The following is a 16,460-nucleotide window of genomic DNA, read 5'->3' on the forward strand; positions in this document are numbered from 1 at the left end:
TAGCAATATAAGCAATAAAATTAACCTTTTCTATTAAATGGAAGGATCATTAGTATTATTGATTATATCTTACTTTATTTTGTTCTTTCTTAATTTTACAATTTTATGTTGATTTTTATTCATGTATAAGTAAAGAAAAAATATCGCGGTGTCCAGCAGTAAACCAATAATTATATTAATATAAATGCTAAGCCACATATTTACTTAGAGATATTGTAAGATCTAAAAAGACTATGAATTTTACCTTTAATTTCTACTATTTAATGTCATTTAAAGGGTTTGTTTAATTTTTAAAAAGATATAAAGTGAAATGTTCCGATGACATTATTATCATAAATAATTGCAAAAATAAAATTATTAAAATTGAATTAACTTCCATATTTACTTATATTCTAGTTATGTAAGTATATCGAAAGAATAATGTAAATAATTCTATTTTTTACACCTTACATGTTTTATAGAAAATAATCTTAGTATTATTTCGGTTAAATAGAGCAAAACAAGTAAACGTATACTTAATTAATTTTAGTATGAGTGTAATAAAATACTTAATCATAAACTAGTTTATAAGATATATAAGAATCGCTTTTTAGATGTGTCTGTGTGTGTGCGAATACTGTCCACATGAAATCTTTAACGAATTGTCTGATATTTTTTACATCTCACGCAAGTGTACTTTACTAGTTAGGGAGTCTTTTTCGGCAGGTTTTGTATCTAATAACTATTGGAAATCCATAATCGACAAAATAGATTAAAGGAGGAAGAAATTGATTTTAACCAAACTAAAATCTTTACAGAACTGAAAAATAATACATGTATATAAGAATTGTTTTACCACTGCATAATCACCACATATAATATAATCTTAACAGGCGGTGCATCATTTCATAGTATGACGATTTTAAATGTATAAAAAGATAAATAACGTCGACAGTGTTGGTTTTTCAAAAGAACTTAGAGAATGCGTTTATTTTTTTTAGAAAATAACAACCGAAGTACAAACAGAAAATTTACAACAATAAATTCAATAATAAATTTTAGCAATAGAATTCTACTAGAACATCAGAGAGGGGAAAGGTAGAGAGAAAACATTTGGTGCTCTAATCAATACAAAACTGAAAGAAACACGGATTAAAAAAAAACGTGTTTTAGTTTATAAGAATCCATTTATTTGATTGGCGCAAAAACAATATCGTGTTCTCACATATGTTAGCTTTATATATGATTTATGAATTAATCAATTGATATATATATATATATATATATATATATATATATATATATATATATATATATTACCGTTTAATATACACTTTTAAAGCGCGTTCTTTGTTCTATCGAATCATATTATTCATAACCGTTCTCTATCTCTCCGTTTATTTTGGAAGGCTTTTCAACAGCTGGGACAAAATTCAAATCGGCACGGTTTTCTTTTTCAAATTCAAACTAGGCCAAAAAGCTGCCGAGACAGCTCGTAATATCAATGATGCATTTGGCCCATTGACACAACGGTGGTTTAAGAAATTTCTGAATTGTAACGAGAGCCTCGAAGATAAAGACGGTCGCGGATGATAACGAGCATTTGAAAGCCTTAATTAAAGCCGTTCCAAGCAAAACTCAGGAGAAGTTGCTGTTGAACTCGAGGTCGACTACTCAACACTCGTTTTCCTTTTAAAGCAAATAGAAAAGTCAAAAAGCCGACTTAATGGGTGCCGCATGAATTGACGGATACTAATAAAAATCGTCGTTTTGAGATGTCTTCTACGCTCCTTTTACGCAACAAAACGACCCATTTCTCGAGCGGATTTTGACGTGTCATAAGAAGTGGATGCTCTACGACAATCGGCGACATTCAGCACAGTGGTTGGATGCCGGAGAAGCTGCACAACGCTTCTCAAAGCAAAAATTGCACAAAAAGGTTATAGTGACCAAAAAAAATGGTTAGGGTTGTCCGTGGCCGGTCTAATTAATCACAGATTCTTTCATACGTGCGAAAGGATTACGGCGGAGAATACTGCCGATAAATTTACGAAATGCACCAGAAGCCCCAACGTATGTGCCCGAGATTGATCAATATAATGCGACCAATTCTCCTGCATGAAAACGCTCGCCCGCATGCTGCTAAACTTATCCGCCATATTAACCGGACCTCTCGCTCACCGATTATCACTTTTTCAAGCATGTCGATCTGCGCGAAAAATGCTTAAACTGCCGGGATGATGCCGAATCTGCCTTCAATGATTTCATCGCTTTCAGAACTCCGGATTCTATGCTATTGGGATAAATAAACTTGTTTATCGTTGGCAAAAATATGTCGATTCTAATTCTGCTGTTTTCGATTAATAATATTCATGATAAATAGAATTATGATCTTTTGAGGTTGAGCGTAAAAAAACGACAGTGTTTTCACCAACCTAATACAAGTTTTACGTATGTAATTTCAGGGCAACTTGACTGTTTTCATCGAGTAATTCCTGACTTTATTTGAATGAAAAATTCTACTACTTTTCCTGACCTCCGATGCAAGACGCCGCATTTATGAATGTTTAAAAATATACTAAAATGAATGGTGTCAGCGTTTTATTTTGCATAAGAATGTGGGGAGATATTGATTCAAACCTGGAGAATACGTTTATTTTGAGGAAAAAAAAAACGAATCACACACGTCAAATGGACAGAAATAAATTTCAAATAAAAGGACTTAAAAACTAGGGACCACTATAAATTGTAGGAATTATAAAATAACCACATCAATTAATCTAATCATTATTTTGTAAAATTTAAGTAATTGCTTAAAACAAATCCTTTCGTTTAGTGTCACGATTTTTATCGACTATAAAACTCATTATTCCAGATCTGAATAACCTTACACCACAGAAATGCATCTTATTTAGTTTCACGATATACTTGTTGGATATGTGTACATTCATTATTATTATTATTATTATTATTATTATTATTATTATTATTATTATTATTATTATTATTACAAATATGCATGTTATTATTATTATTATTATTATTATTATTATTATTATTATTATTATTATTATAACAAATATGCATGTGTGTCTAGGTCAATTGATAATATTCGCTGTAAAAATATAAATGAAATTCAATTGTCATTAGTTATAATTGTTTTGTCACAAATTCGATATAAGTATGTATATGCTTACGTATATATATATATATATGTATATATATATATGTGTGCGTGTGTGTATACGTGTCTGCATATATAATTATTATTATTATTATTATTATTATTAATAATAATAATAATAATGATAATGATAATGATAATGATAATAATAATATATATATATATATATATATATATATATATATATATATATATATATATTATATATAATAGGCCGAAGTCTCTCTTCGAGAGCTCTTTCAACTATCATCTCATCAGGAGAAAATCGATAGCGTAAAAATAACAATATTATGTCGAACGTAAAGAGTTCTATGGGGAACTATTGAATGTGCCAAAAATTACGGGGACACTAAAATAAAGTTTATTAACGTTTAAAAAACGATTAAAATAATGGCACAACAAGGGGCGGAAACAGGAGTAAAGATTCACAGTTCCCCAAAGTGAAACAATACGTTAGATGTTTCTTTCTGCCGGCACAAAGTAGGTTTCCGAACCGCAATAGAGACATACTCCAAAATCTTTAAATGGTTTCTGGAGTCCGCTCTATATAGCATCTCGAACCAGTCAATTTTATATCTGTCGGCACAGCACGGGTTGTCAACCAAATGCTGGCCAATAACAGAGCCCAAGGCTGCAGAAAGAGGGAGACTACCAGACCCCATCCTCCCTTGTCTGATCTTCGATGGAACATGCTGGTTTATACGAGTCAAAAGATGCAAGGATGTTCGTCCAACAAACCAGCATCGCACTGGCATTTGAATTGATATACAATCTTGCTATTTTGGATGTAAGGCAAACTATCCTTACGAAAAGAACGAAATGCAGGTCTCGTAGTATATACCAAACGCAAGGACGCAGAATAAAATCAGTCATAAATACTTCTGCGGATCTGTTTGGGAAGTCTGTTACTCTTTTCCCCAATCCACGGTAGTTTTAAATAAACCCGGCATTTCAAAGGTTCAAACTTTATAGGAGATTTAAAATCCACAACCTTTTTGAAAATACAGTCATCAATAAGGTCAACAGGATAACTATTATTGATGAATATTTCCCTGATCTTATCGAGGTCGGCGTCCAATCTGTCAGGTCAACAAATCATCAGGGCTCTATCTACCAAAGTATTAATAAAGCCGACCTTACGTGATTTTGGTACAAAAGACAACCAGTTCACAGATAGGCCAGTAAAGGCAGGCTTCCTATAAATTGTAGTGAGAACCCCCCCCTGAATGTTTGACAAGAATCTCCGAGAACAGAAGCGAATTGTCCTTCTCACTTTCCATAGTGAACTTTAGAGCACCATGCAAAGAATTCAACCTATCAAAAAATATAGACGCTTCACTTTGCGATAGAAAAACAGCAAAAGTGTCGTCAACATATCTGAAATATGCATTGGGTTTTGTTAGAGAATTAAACAGAATGGATTCATTGTACCTGTCGAAAATATCAACTAAAGTTGGGGCCAACGGACTCCCCATTTAAACTCCGTCAACATGACAGCACATAATATCACAAAAACTAAACTCCACAGATTTTGTGCACATTAAAATGAGTTCAATAAGAATCTCTTTAGGAAAACGTGGAAGAGTCAAGCGACCATCGTAAAGCGCGTCGGTACATATATGTATAATCTCATCCAACGGTATGTTTGTAATGAGACTAGAGACATCAAATGAGCACATAAAAGATGTTTCTGCATTAGAATCCAACCCACGTACATAATCACCGAACTGAAAAGAATCAGGGATACAGTGCGTGGTATATAACTCGCGCACAGGTTGCAGGATTTCCACAAACCACTAAGCCAGAATTACTTTATTCCGTAACTGGAACAATTAAACTTCAAAGATGATACAGTGTTTCAACAATATGGAGCTCCTTGTCATTTTGTTCGGCGTGTTAGACAGTTTCTAAATCAGGAAGTTCCAAACGGATGGATCGAAGGGGTTGACCATTTGATTGGCCTCCACGTTCGCAAGATTTGATTCCATTAGATTTTTTTATGAGGACATGTGAAAACAATTGCGTATGCAACCAAACCTTGTTCACTGGAAGATTTGAAAGCTAGAATAACTACTGTGATTTCAGGCATTACTATAAATCATTTTGGCTAATATTTTTCGTGAACTGCAAAATCGTATTACCCTTTGTATTGCTAATGATGGAGGGCATGTGGGAAGTTAAATCAAATTTCAATAAAAGCTTGAAAAAATATAGATTTACTTCTTTCAAATCCATTTTACAGATAATTTATATTGCAAAGACAAATAAAGGTAGAACTTTTTAAAGTGCACACGGACTTTATGGACACCCTGTACACACACACACACACACACACACACACACATATATATATATATATATATATATATATATATATATAAACTCACTATATAAGCTCACACTACTGCATTTATATTTACTCTCTATCGCCCCCACAACAGCGGAGTTACTATCTTTAAAAGCATATCTGAGAAAATTGACCAAGTCCTATCTGCTTATCCTTCAGCTAACATTCACGTATGTGGAGACTTAAATGTTCACAACCTCGAATGGTTGACCCACTCAAACAAGACCGATGATGAGGGGAGATTCTGTCATGATTTCTCCATTGCCTACGACCTCACTCAGATTGTTCGGGAACCCACCCGTGTGCCCGACAATGACGGCCAGTATTTAGTTTTTTTTATATAAAGCGCTTTTAGCATTTTAATATTTACGGGTATGGATTTCGTTGTAAATGATTAGTATGTTCGAACATAATATTTCGAAATTTTTATGTAGACAGCTATATTTTTTCAGATGTTTAAATATCGGACTAGAGTCAGAAAGTTGAATTGAAAGTCTTCGGAATAACGTGTTGGCTGTATGAGCAATTTAATTATTAGTCTACAGATATTTGTGGAGACAGCTGCCCAATGGGCAATTAAACTAATAAATTGCATTGCTAGTATTATATATATATATATATATATATATATATATATATATATATATATATATATATATATATATATATATATAGTATTTCTTCGAAACTCCGCGGATTAAGGACTATCCACTTATCTTGTGCTTCCTTTTTAAAATTAAATATGTTTTTAACTCTTTTTCAAGATGTTTTTAACATGTTTTATTAATCATTTATTCATATATATATATATATATATATATATATATATATATATATATATATCTTTTGAATCAATATTTTACACGTGAGTTACAATTAACACGCACCTTGGAGATAATTTCACAACCGATAAAAATGAATGTCCAATAAATCTTTAAAATAAAAAAAAATCAAAGATAATTTGATAAATAAGAATTTTACTTGTGAATAGAAAAATGATTCACTGAATTTTAAAATCAGATGTTGATAGACAGAAAAGAAAGAAACACAAGGTTACTAAACGGATTGCTTTGTAAAGATTACAAATATAGAAAAACATTAAAAACAAACAGTATCGGAGGTTATCAACAACGTGTTTAAAACATGTAAATTATTAATCAAAACTGAAAGGCGACGGATACGTAAAGCTTTTTTCTAAAACAAAATAAATGTAACTTCATATCTTAGCCTACTTTTTAAGTATTATACATGTGTAAATTTGCTCAGAGTAATACATCTTCCATCACTAGTATCTTTTTCAAAAAACTGCAGCCTTTTATAACGTGCGGTTCTATGAAAGAAGTTACTGGAGATGGAAGCTGATTTAGTTAAAGAACATTAAAAAATAATGTGTCATAATTATTGTAAGTATTGGAATGTTTTCTACTCCAATCACAAATGCTAATTTTCACTTTCTAAATTGAACATTTGCTGGGAAGCAATATAAAGCTATATAGCATATGTAGGGAGCTGCTATACAAATGTCCATAAGTGAACAAGAATATGAGTAGAAGGGCAGTAAAGGATTGTAGAAAAAATGAAAAAAAAGACAGTAAAAACTATTCGAAAAGAAAGTGATGGAAAGTGGAACATAAGCTTAATGTGTATAACTTTGGACATATGAAGAATGAAAGTAATAAAATGAAAGGCAAAAGAATGTGAATAGGGAAGTTTATAAAATCAGTAAAAGCAATAAAAGGAAAGGAATAGAAAACTGCAGTAATATAAATCAAACGAGTATAGAAAGGAAGAGGAAAAAAAAACAAATGAAGGGGAAATATAGGAAATATGAGAAATACATAAATATAAAACAATGTAATTAAATTAGTGAAATGGATATAATAAAAGTGATTGAAGCGAAAAAATGAATTTAAAATATACAAATAAACAGTTAATATAAAACTGAGAAAATGAAGAAAAGGGGGAAACAGGAATAGAATCCAATGAAATAACATGAAAATAATACATTCCAAACTCTAAAATTGATAACGCAAACAAACCAACAGTATGATGGGAAACAAAACAATAAAAGTTTACAACGTAAAAGAAACATGGACAAAATAAATGAAGGACATAAAATCTGACAACGCCAAAAACATGACTGAACGGCAAAACAATGAAAGCAAAAAAACAAACAAACAAAAAAACAATGTTTTTCTTTCTGACGTTCTTTAACGGAGGGGATTTAAATCTCATAACAGATCAAATGGTTGACAGTTATACGGAATTGAGGACACACAACTGACAGACCTTAAGATGTCATAATTTTTAAAGTAAAAAAAAAATCGATACTAATAATTTCCGTGTGTACGTTCTGTATCAATGTGCGTGTTTGTTTGTTTTGTTTTTTACCTTTTCTTTGAAACAGGTTTCTTTTGAGGTTTAGTGTAGCTATAAAAGGCTTTTCTTAAAAGCAAACGGAAATAGTTTGAAAAACCTTATTCATATCGATTGCTTGGTACATCTTAAGTAGCTGTTTGTAAAATTTTATGATACATGCTCGGCAATCAGTCCGACAGTAAATGCAACTAACTGGATAAGATATCATCCTGTTAAGTTTAAGAAAACTCCAAGACTTTCATTCTTTTTGAAAAGAGGTTACATTTTGTTAATCGTCAGAGACGCCATTTCTCGTTGATTCTGGTACGTTTTGTACGTTAAACTTTGTTTTTCTATCAAAATAACACATGACTTTGTATCTAACTTCTTTAGAAAATGAAGTATCAGGTTATTTCTTCTAATTTTTTTTTTCATTTGCGTTGAGAAGTCTCCATTTTGTTCCCCAAGGAACAAAAGCGGGCAACCTAAATATAAATATGATGAGATCGTTTGACAGTTCACATTAATATCTTGTATTATAGTAGTGGAAATACTGATTGAAGTATATACAATTTGATTATTTATAAAGCAAATGCTCCAAAATAGACAACTCTCCTGCTTAAATTAAAGGAAACATTGGTAGGGAAAATATCAGATGAGCTAGACAGTTTGCTTCAGCAGATTGATGATTGTAATTCATTGTTCAGTGTTGATCGCCTGTTTCGTAATTTTCATCGTTTAATGTAGCAAAACCATTGTTAAAAATATGAACGTGTGAAATAATGCTATGTAAAAATACGAATATTAGAGTGAGATATTCTCAAGATATCAGCAGGCTAATATGTGAATCGGTTTATATTTTATCATCAACTGTACAATTAATCTTTCAAACTCATCTATTAGTTTGCCAAATTCAAATTTCGTAAGTCTGATTAAAAACAAAAACAATAAATTTAGTTGGGGTTCGAAATAGCATTTCTTTATCTGAGTAATTAGTGAAATCTCATAGTATGGAAATCATGTAGAAGTAGATAATGAGATATAGTGTTACATTTAAAAAGAATGCAAAATATGACTTATTACATACTTGATTTATAAATATATACTATAAATATAATATAATTTGGTTTATAAATGTACAATACAATATAATTTGCAAAATAATTTCCTGTGATCAACTAACATTATTTTTATTTTAATGTGTGTATGAGAGGGGTTTATATTATTTTCTAATTTAAGATCCTTATATGATATCATTTATTGTTTTGCACTGATTCCGATTAAACAGATTAACATCAATTTGTTGATTTAATCTTGAGGCAGCCATTTTACTGGATATGTACAAAACATTCTAAGAAGGAGTACTTATAACATCGAAGTCGCTGTTGATTATAGAACATTTCTATATTACTTCGAAATCAAGTGAACGTGTACGCTCCTCCTCCGTATGTTTCTCTATTTGATATATGTTGCTTGTAGTTTACTACCCTATCATTATTCACATAGTAATTGCCCAACTAAGCTTCAACATATGATTCTCCGTGTAAAACATTGAGAACAGAAAAAACAGTCTCTAATCAATAGTTTTACCTTTTCCTCCCTAGACATAACATTAAAAAAAGCAAATGTCACCTGTGGAAACCAAACAGTCTCCCAGCCGCCTAAAATATGGTAGTTATCAAGTCTTATTTAAATAAATTGCCGATGCAACATATCGAATGTATGTTGTGCTGCTGCCTCTTCCTTGGAGGAACTAAAGTTACTACACAATTCATTAATACATCCTCGAGTACAGCTCTTTTGCCATTTTGTTAGACCACGAAATATGCCATATTAAATTGATTAAGTTCGGCGTGTTACATCTGAATGTACGACTTGTGCCAAAATAAAACCTCAATTCTTCGATTCTACTAATAATACACTGATCCGTTCTACTGCTCCCTTTCAGTGCCTCTCCATAAATGACCTGCCTCGGTATCTTCGACGGGATATCGTTACATATTTACTGCCGTCGACGAATACAGTCGATTTCCTTTAGATTTCTTTTGTCGCGATTGTTCTTCGCAAACTGCAATCCAGTGCCTGACAAATATTATCTCCATATTCGGACTCCCCTCATTTATCCATTCCGATCGAGGAACTTCGTTTATGTCGGAAGAATTCAAAAACATTTTGACGCAGCTTGGAATTGGATTCAGCAACACTACTGCAAGAGGCAACAGTCAATGTGAACGCTACAACGGCATTATTTGGAACACTCCGTTATTAGCTCTGGAATCTGGACAATTACCCCTTAGCACTTGGCTGGGTGTTCTACTTTGAAAGGCACTCTTTTACTGATACTGCTTTACCTGTTTGGCTCTGTTTGGTAACAGGAGCAAATATGACCCGATTGTTGAGGTATTGGAGCTCTTCGAAGCTAACCCTACACATGCAAGAATACGACATAATGATGGCCGGGAAGATTCAGTAGCGCTGAGACATCTAGCTCGCTTTCCACGCTCTGATAGACCTCAAAAACCTGCTAAAATATTCAACCCGACATTGCAGATACAGATCCGACCCAGTTGACCGAAACAAGTCCCGTTTGTACTATACCTAATACAGGAGATGAATTCAACTATAATAGTCAGAACCCTACGAACCAACTTTCCTAGAGGGCCACGGCTCCTTCAAATAGCGAACTACCTCCACGCCGATCTTACAGAATTCGCAGACCGGTCCAGCGACTGGATTTATAAAACAATAAAAAAAAACTATTTACAATGTCTTTTACAAGTGGGAAGATTGTTATATTTTCATTTAAATTTTGTTCCTACTAAAAAAACGAGATATACAAAGACAGTTTCTTGCCACGTTATTTTGCACGTGTTCCTTTACTTTAAAAAACTAAGTTATTTCTCTCTTGCTTTAGTAGCTATGAATTCTGTTCAATAAAGACTTGGAAAGATGTGTGTTTATGTCTTTGACACTACAATCAGCAGCGGAGGTATAAAAATAGATAGTGAAAAAGTAAGCATTTCTAACTGAAATTATAATTTAAAACATAAATTCACGGTTAAACGAGTAATTATCTTACATATCGGCGGATGTTTCATGTTTCTATATATGTGTGCATTTTTCCCGGCCATCAGCAACATCGGCGGCCGAGTTTTAAAAATAGCAGACGAAAAAAGTTTGCGTTTCTTACTGAAATAATAATTTTAACATTAAATTCGCGGTTAAACGAGTAATTGTCTTACTCATCATCGGATGCTTTATTTTTCTGGTTTTTTTTTGTATAATTCTCCCGGTCATCAGCAACATCAGTGGCAGAGTTTTAAAAAAATAGCTGGCGAAAAGAGTGAGCGATTCTAACTGAAATTACTATTTTAACCTTTTAAGTCACGGTTCAACGAGGAATTGTTTTGCACATTTTCGGATGCTGCACGTTTCTGTTTTTTGTGCACATTTTTCTAATAATCAGCAATATCATCGGCGGAGTTTTAAAAACTAGCACACGAAAAAGTAAGCAATTCTAACCGAAATTGTAATTTTAACCTTAAATTCACGGACTTTTCTTTCATATGTTCGGATTTTTCATGTTCCTGTTTTTGTGTAAATATTTCCGGCCATCAGCAACATCATCAGGGTAGTTAAAACATAGCTGACGAGAAAAGTAAGCGTTTATAACTGAAATTATAGTTATTATACTATTAATGTTGTTGTTGTTATTATTATTATTATCATTATTATTATTATTATTATTATTATTATTATTATTATTATTATTATTATTATAGTTTATTTTATTTACTCATCAATATGTTTACATTTGTGCGTTTTTACCGTCTTCAACGTTTTGAAAAAAAACGTGGCGTTTGGACCAGCCTCAATGTTTGGATTTATACGAAAGGACAGGAAAAGCGACCGGGGAAATGTTTTTTTTAAAGGATTTGATTATTTTATTTCCTCATAAATATGTTTAATAATAATAATAATAATAATAATAATAATAATAATAATAATAATTATTATTATTATTATTATTATTATTATTATTATCATTATTAATCGTATAAGTAATTCAAAGGACAAATTGAGACAAGAATATATCTCAAGTACATTGAGGGCATAAAATACAAAAATAAAGTTTCCACTTGAACTTACTTTATATTAATGTTTCTGTATAGCAATTATGCGACAACAAAATACTAAAATATTAGAAAAGTTTATGAACACAACGAGAATTCTGACAGAGTTTATTCTAGAGACGAAAGAAGTGAATGCTCTAATCTATTATTACTAAAATATTCTCGCTTTTTTTCGTTGGATGATAGAAACATTCTGGAAGATGGATCAAAACATTGGGGAAATAATGACTGCGACAAAGAACTTTATTTAAAGCTGTATGTTGATCGACTAACCATAAAAAAGGAAGATAAGGCCGGTAATAATAAGAGGCTGGGTAGATATCACAAACTCTGGGAAATTACATAGCACAAAAAAAACACAGAAACACTTGATAATTGCAACAGATATTTTGGGCAAATGCACAATTCTTTAAAATTAAACGTGAAAACAAAAAGTCAAAATGTTTAAATTGGAATAAAACGATTAATTTAGAAGGTTGATATGCGAAGTATGAAAAACGCAAACAAAAATTAACTCGCTAGCTGAAAAATATGAAAGATTAGCCACGTGAAAACCGAGTGCAAAATATTCTACCCCTACAATAAAAAACATGTGTAATTGTGTGGGAAAGCAATCCGTTTAAGATAATGTAAATGTATTTGCTTTGAATATGCAGAATAATTGTACGAACCAGACTATGTAAGAAGAATCGCGAACACAAAAATAATCACTGTTCAACAAATAATTATAGCAACACTAGGTGTAGCCCAAAACACACTGCGAAAACGGCTAGGATAAAACAGATTAAAAGCTGAGAGTGAGACAACAAACGTTCGTTGAAGAAAAAAAACAGCTGAAATCCTAGGAGAAATCCGCAACTGCAAAAATACTTGATACGATAAACGAATGCGATTCTAAAATATGCAATCTTAAAAATACAATAGAAATAAGAAAAACCGTATTGAAAAAGGTCACAGCAGCACAAAAAAAATAAAACTGCTACTACTTTTTGTAAGGCGACACGTACACATAGAAGTAAACTTACTAGAAGTGTATGTAGAGTATTGATACTTTTGGGAGTATTTCCGTTTAACTTGCACAGAAAATAAACTGACGTTGTAAGCCAGTAATCACAGTTTTTGTGATAAAGCAAGAACCATCGTCATGATAATAAACAGACACATCTGGAATTGGCGTTCTCACTCTAAATGTAGAGAACACTAATTATTTAATTTTCTTTTTGCTAGGATGCATCAGTGTTTATTGTTTGTGAATAATAACTAGTGTGACAATAATCGATATAAATCTGAACAGTGCATACAAAACAGGACATTTGAAAATAATGAATGCCAATTCTACCAAAATGTGAACGGAGGAAAAACAAAAACAGAACGACTAAACCGACAGAAACTAAACTCTACTAGAGTAAAATATGGGAAGAACGACGAGATCACAATAGAAATGCTGAATGACTGAAAGACTTCAAAAAAGAGTTACAACAAATAGACGAAGGAACAGTGAATGGAATAAGCAAGGAAAATATAAAGTAAACCATAGGAAAAATAGCAAACTGGAGAGCACCAGGGTACGACGTGATACATACATACTGGTTCAAAAATTCACAGCCTTACACGAAAGGCTAGCCCAAAATCTAATAAGATGTATACAGGCAGCAAGCTTGCCAGACTGGAAAACAAAAGGTAGAACTACACTGCTACAGAAGGACACAGAGAAAGGAACCGTCCCCAGCAAATATAGGCCATTCACGTGCTTACCCACTATGTGGAAAATACTGACAGCACAACTGAGGGAACAAATTTACCACTGCCTGAATTATCGCGCACTAATCTTCAAGGAACAGAAAGGAGAAAGAAGAACACATGATCTGCTATATATAGATCAAAAGATCCTAAAGGAGGTAAAAAGAATGAGAAAGAATTGAACCATGGTATATATCGACTACAAAAAAGCGTATGGCAGGATCCCTCAACATGGATAGTAGAATGCCTAAAAATGTATGAAATATCAAGCGGGATCACCAAAGTAATAGAAAATGCAATGATAACATGGATACTAAAATTGACAGCTGATGGACAAAACATAACAAATAAAGAGGCATCTTCCAAGGAGACTCACTGTCAACATTACCGTTAATCATAGCGATGATGCCCCTGATTTGTATTCTGAGAAGGTGCCAATCCGGATATAAGTTCTCCAATACAGAGGAAAACATGAACAACCTGATGTACATGGACGATTTTAAACTTTTTGCGAGGACTGAAAAGGAGCTAAGGACATTAATTTACACTACTAGGATCTTCAGCCAAGATATCCTAATGGAATTTGGAATGAAAAATGCGCACTATTTGTTATGAGAAAGGGAAAACCGGAAACGATAGAAAGCATGGAACTACTTAACCAACCGGAGATGAGGGTACTAGGGGAAAAAGACAACTGTAAATACTAAGGAATTCCAAAAGCGGACACCATCAACGCGACAGAAATGAAAGAGAGAACAAGAACACTCCTAGAAAATAAATTATATAGCAGACACCTAATAAAGGTATTAATACGTGAGCGGTATCACTAGTAAGATACTCTGGACCATTTATAGGGTGGACAAAAAAGAACTAAGACATCTCGATCAGAAGATCAGAAGACCAGAAAACTGATGACTATGCATAATGCACTTTACCCAATGGATGTTATTTGCCAGACCTAACGTAAAAAGGAAAGACGAAGGGAGAGGACTGGTCTGCATAGAAGACTGTGTGAAGGACACGAAAAAAGACTAGAAAAATACATAATGCAAAACACTGAAAGGATAATTATGGCAGCGAAAGACACTGAAAAAATTAACAAAATAGGAAAAAGAGAGACAACTGACAAAATAAAAAAAATAAAAATGGGAAGAGAAACCATTTCACTGAAGAGTCCTAAGAATGACAAAAGATGAGAATAACGAAAACACGTGGACATGGATGCGAAAAAGATATATAAACCAAGAAACTTTATCTTTAATAGCTGCAGCAAAAGATAACTCGATAAGAACCAACCATATCAAAGCGAAGATCGATGAAACACAAGAAAACAGCAAATGTGGACACAGAGACGAAACGATAAACCATATAGTAAGTGAATGCAGCAAACTGGTTCAAAAAGAATACAAAAACAGGCACGACAAAGTGGAGAGGGCAGTTCACTGAGAATTATGCGAACAACTGAATTTTGAACACACAGACAAATGGTAAAAGCCAGTCGTGTAGCAAGAGAAAGATCAGGGAGACGGTCCGCCCCGGGTGGCACGTACCTGGGAGGGGCACATTAAGGGGGTAAAATATTTCATAAAGAATGTGTAGAATAAAATTATATGGACTATTTTTTTGTTTTAATATAAAACTTGAGTATTACCATATTTTAATAAAAATTTCAAATAGAATTTGATGTGAAATATTAGGGTGGTGCAAAACTAATGTTTTTGACGTTCGAATTCACAAATAAATTGCAACTCCAATTAAGAGTCAACGTTTTTCGCACATTTTTGTCCATTTTTTGTAATATTTGTTAATATTAACTGTAGAAAACAAAACCCCAAAAGCATAAAATAAATACAAAGAAAAAAACTCTTTTAAATCTGCTGGTATTTTTCTTGACAAAATGTTTATTTAATTTTAAACATTTTTTTCGGAATTTTGTAAATAAACTGAGCGAATATTTACAAAGTTCCATTTTTTTTGGTTGACTTGATATAAGGAAAATACATTTACATCTTATTTTGATGTTATTATGAGCTATATAATATATTTCTACTAACAGTTTCAAAATGATAAATATTCATCATCAACACTAGCAATCGGAAATTCAGTTTAAAAATATTAAAAGAATCGGTTTTTGAATGGGAAATTAGATATAATTCTTCCTGACTCCGATACCACCAAAAGTTCCGATTTTTTAAATTACTGATCCGATTCCGATTAGTCTCTCAACTCTATATATGTATGTATATGTGCATATATATGTGTATAAATATATATATATGTATATATGTGTATATGGATAAACACATACATGTATGTACATATTTCTGTCTTTATACATACATCTATGTATCTATATATGGGTATATACATGCACACATATATGTATGTATATATACATGGTGCTCGGTAAATATAGCACCGGTAAAAATGGCAAAAGGGAATAAATAGGTATAAATGGGACCAAAATAGCCCGACCAGGCATAAAAACACTAGGCGACGTAAGAAAGCTAACTAAAAAATGGTTATATCGAGAATTGTGCAATGATGAGAGAATTATGAGGACCTGGATGGAGTAGTATACTTCTAAAGAAGCTTATTTTGCTTCTGCTTGAGATATTTTCCAACTGGACTGTCGAGTTTTCTGCTGATGTTGGTTTTACGAATTGCTGGAAATTAAACCCAAATTATATGAACATGAAACTATCACATCTCATACTTA

The sequence above is a fragment of the Euprymna scolopes genome, chromosome 32 (genome assembly GCF_053919585.1).
Source record: "Euprymna scolopes isolate OS-2025 chromosome 32, ASM5391958v1, whole genome shotgun sequence".
Taxonomy (NCBI): Eukaryota; Metazoa; Mollusca; class Cephalopoda; order Sepiida; family Sepiolidae; genus Euprymna; species Euprymna scolopes.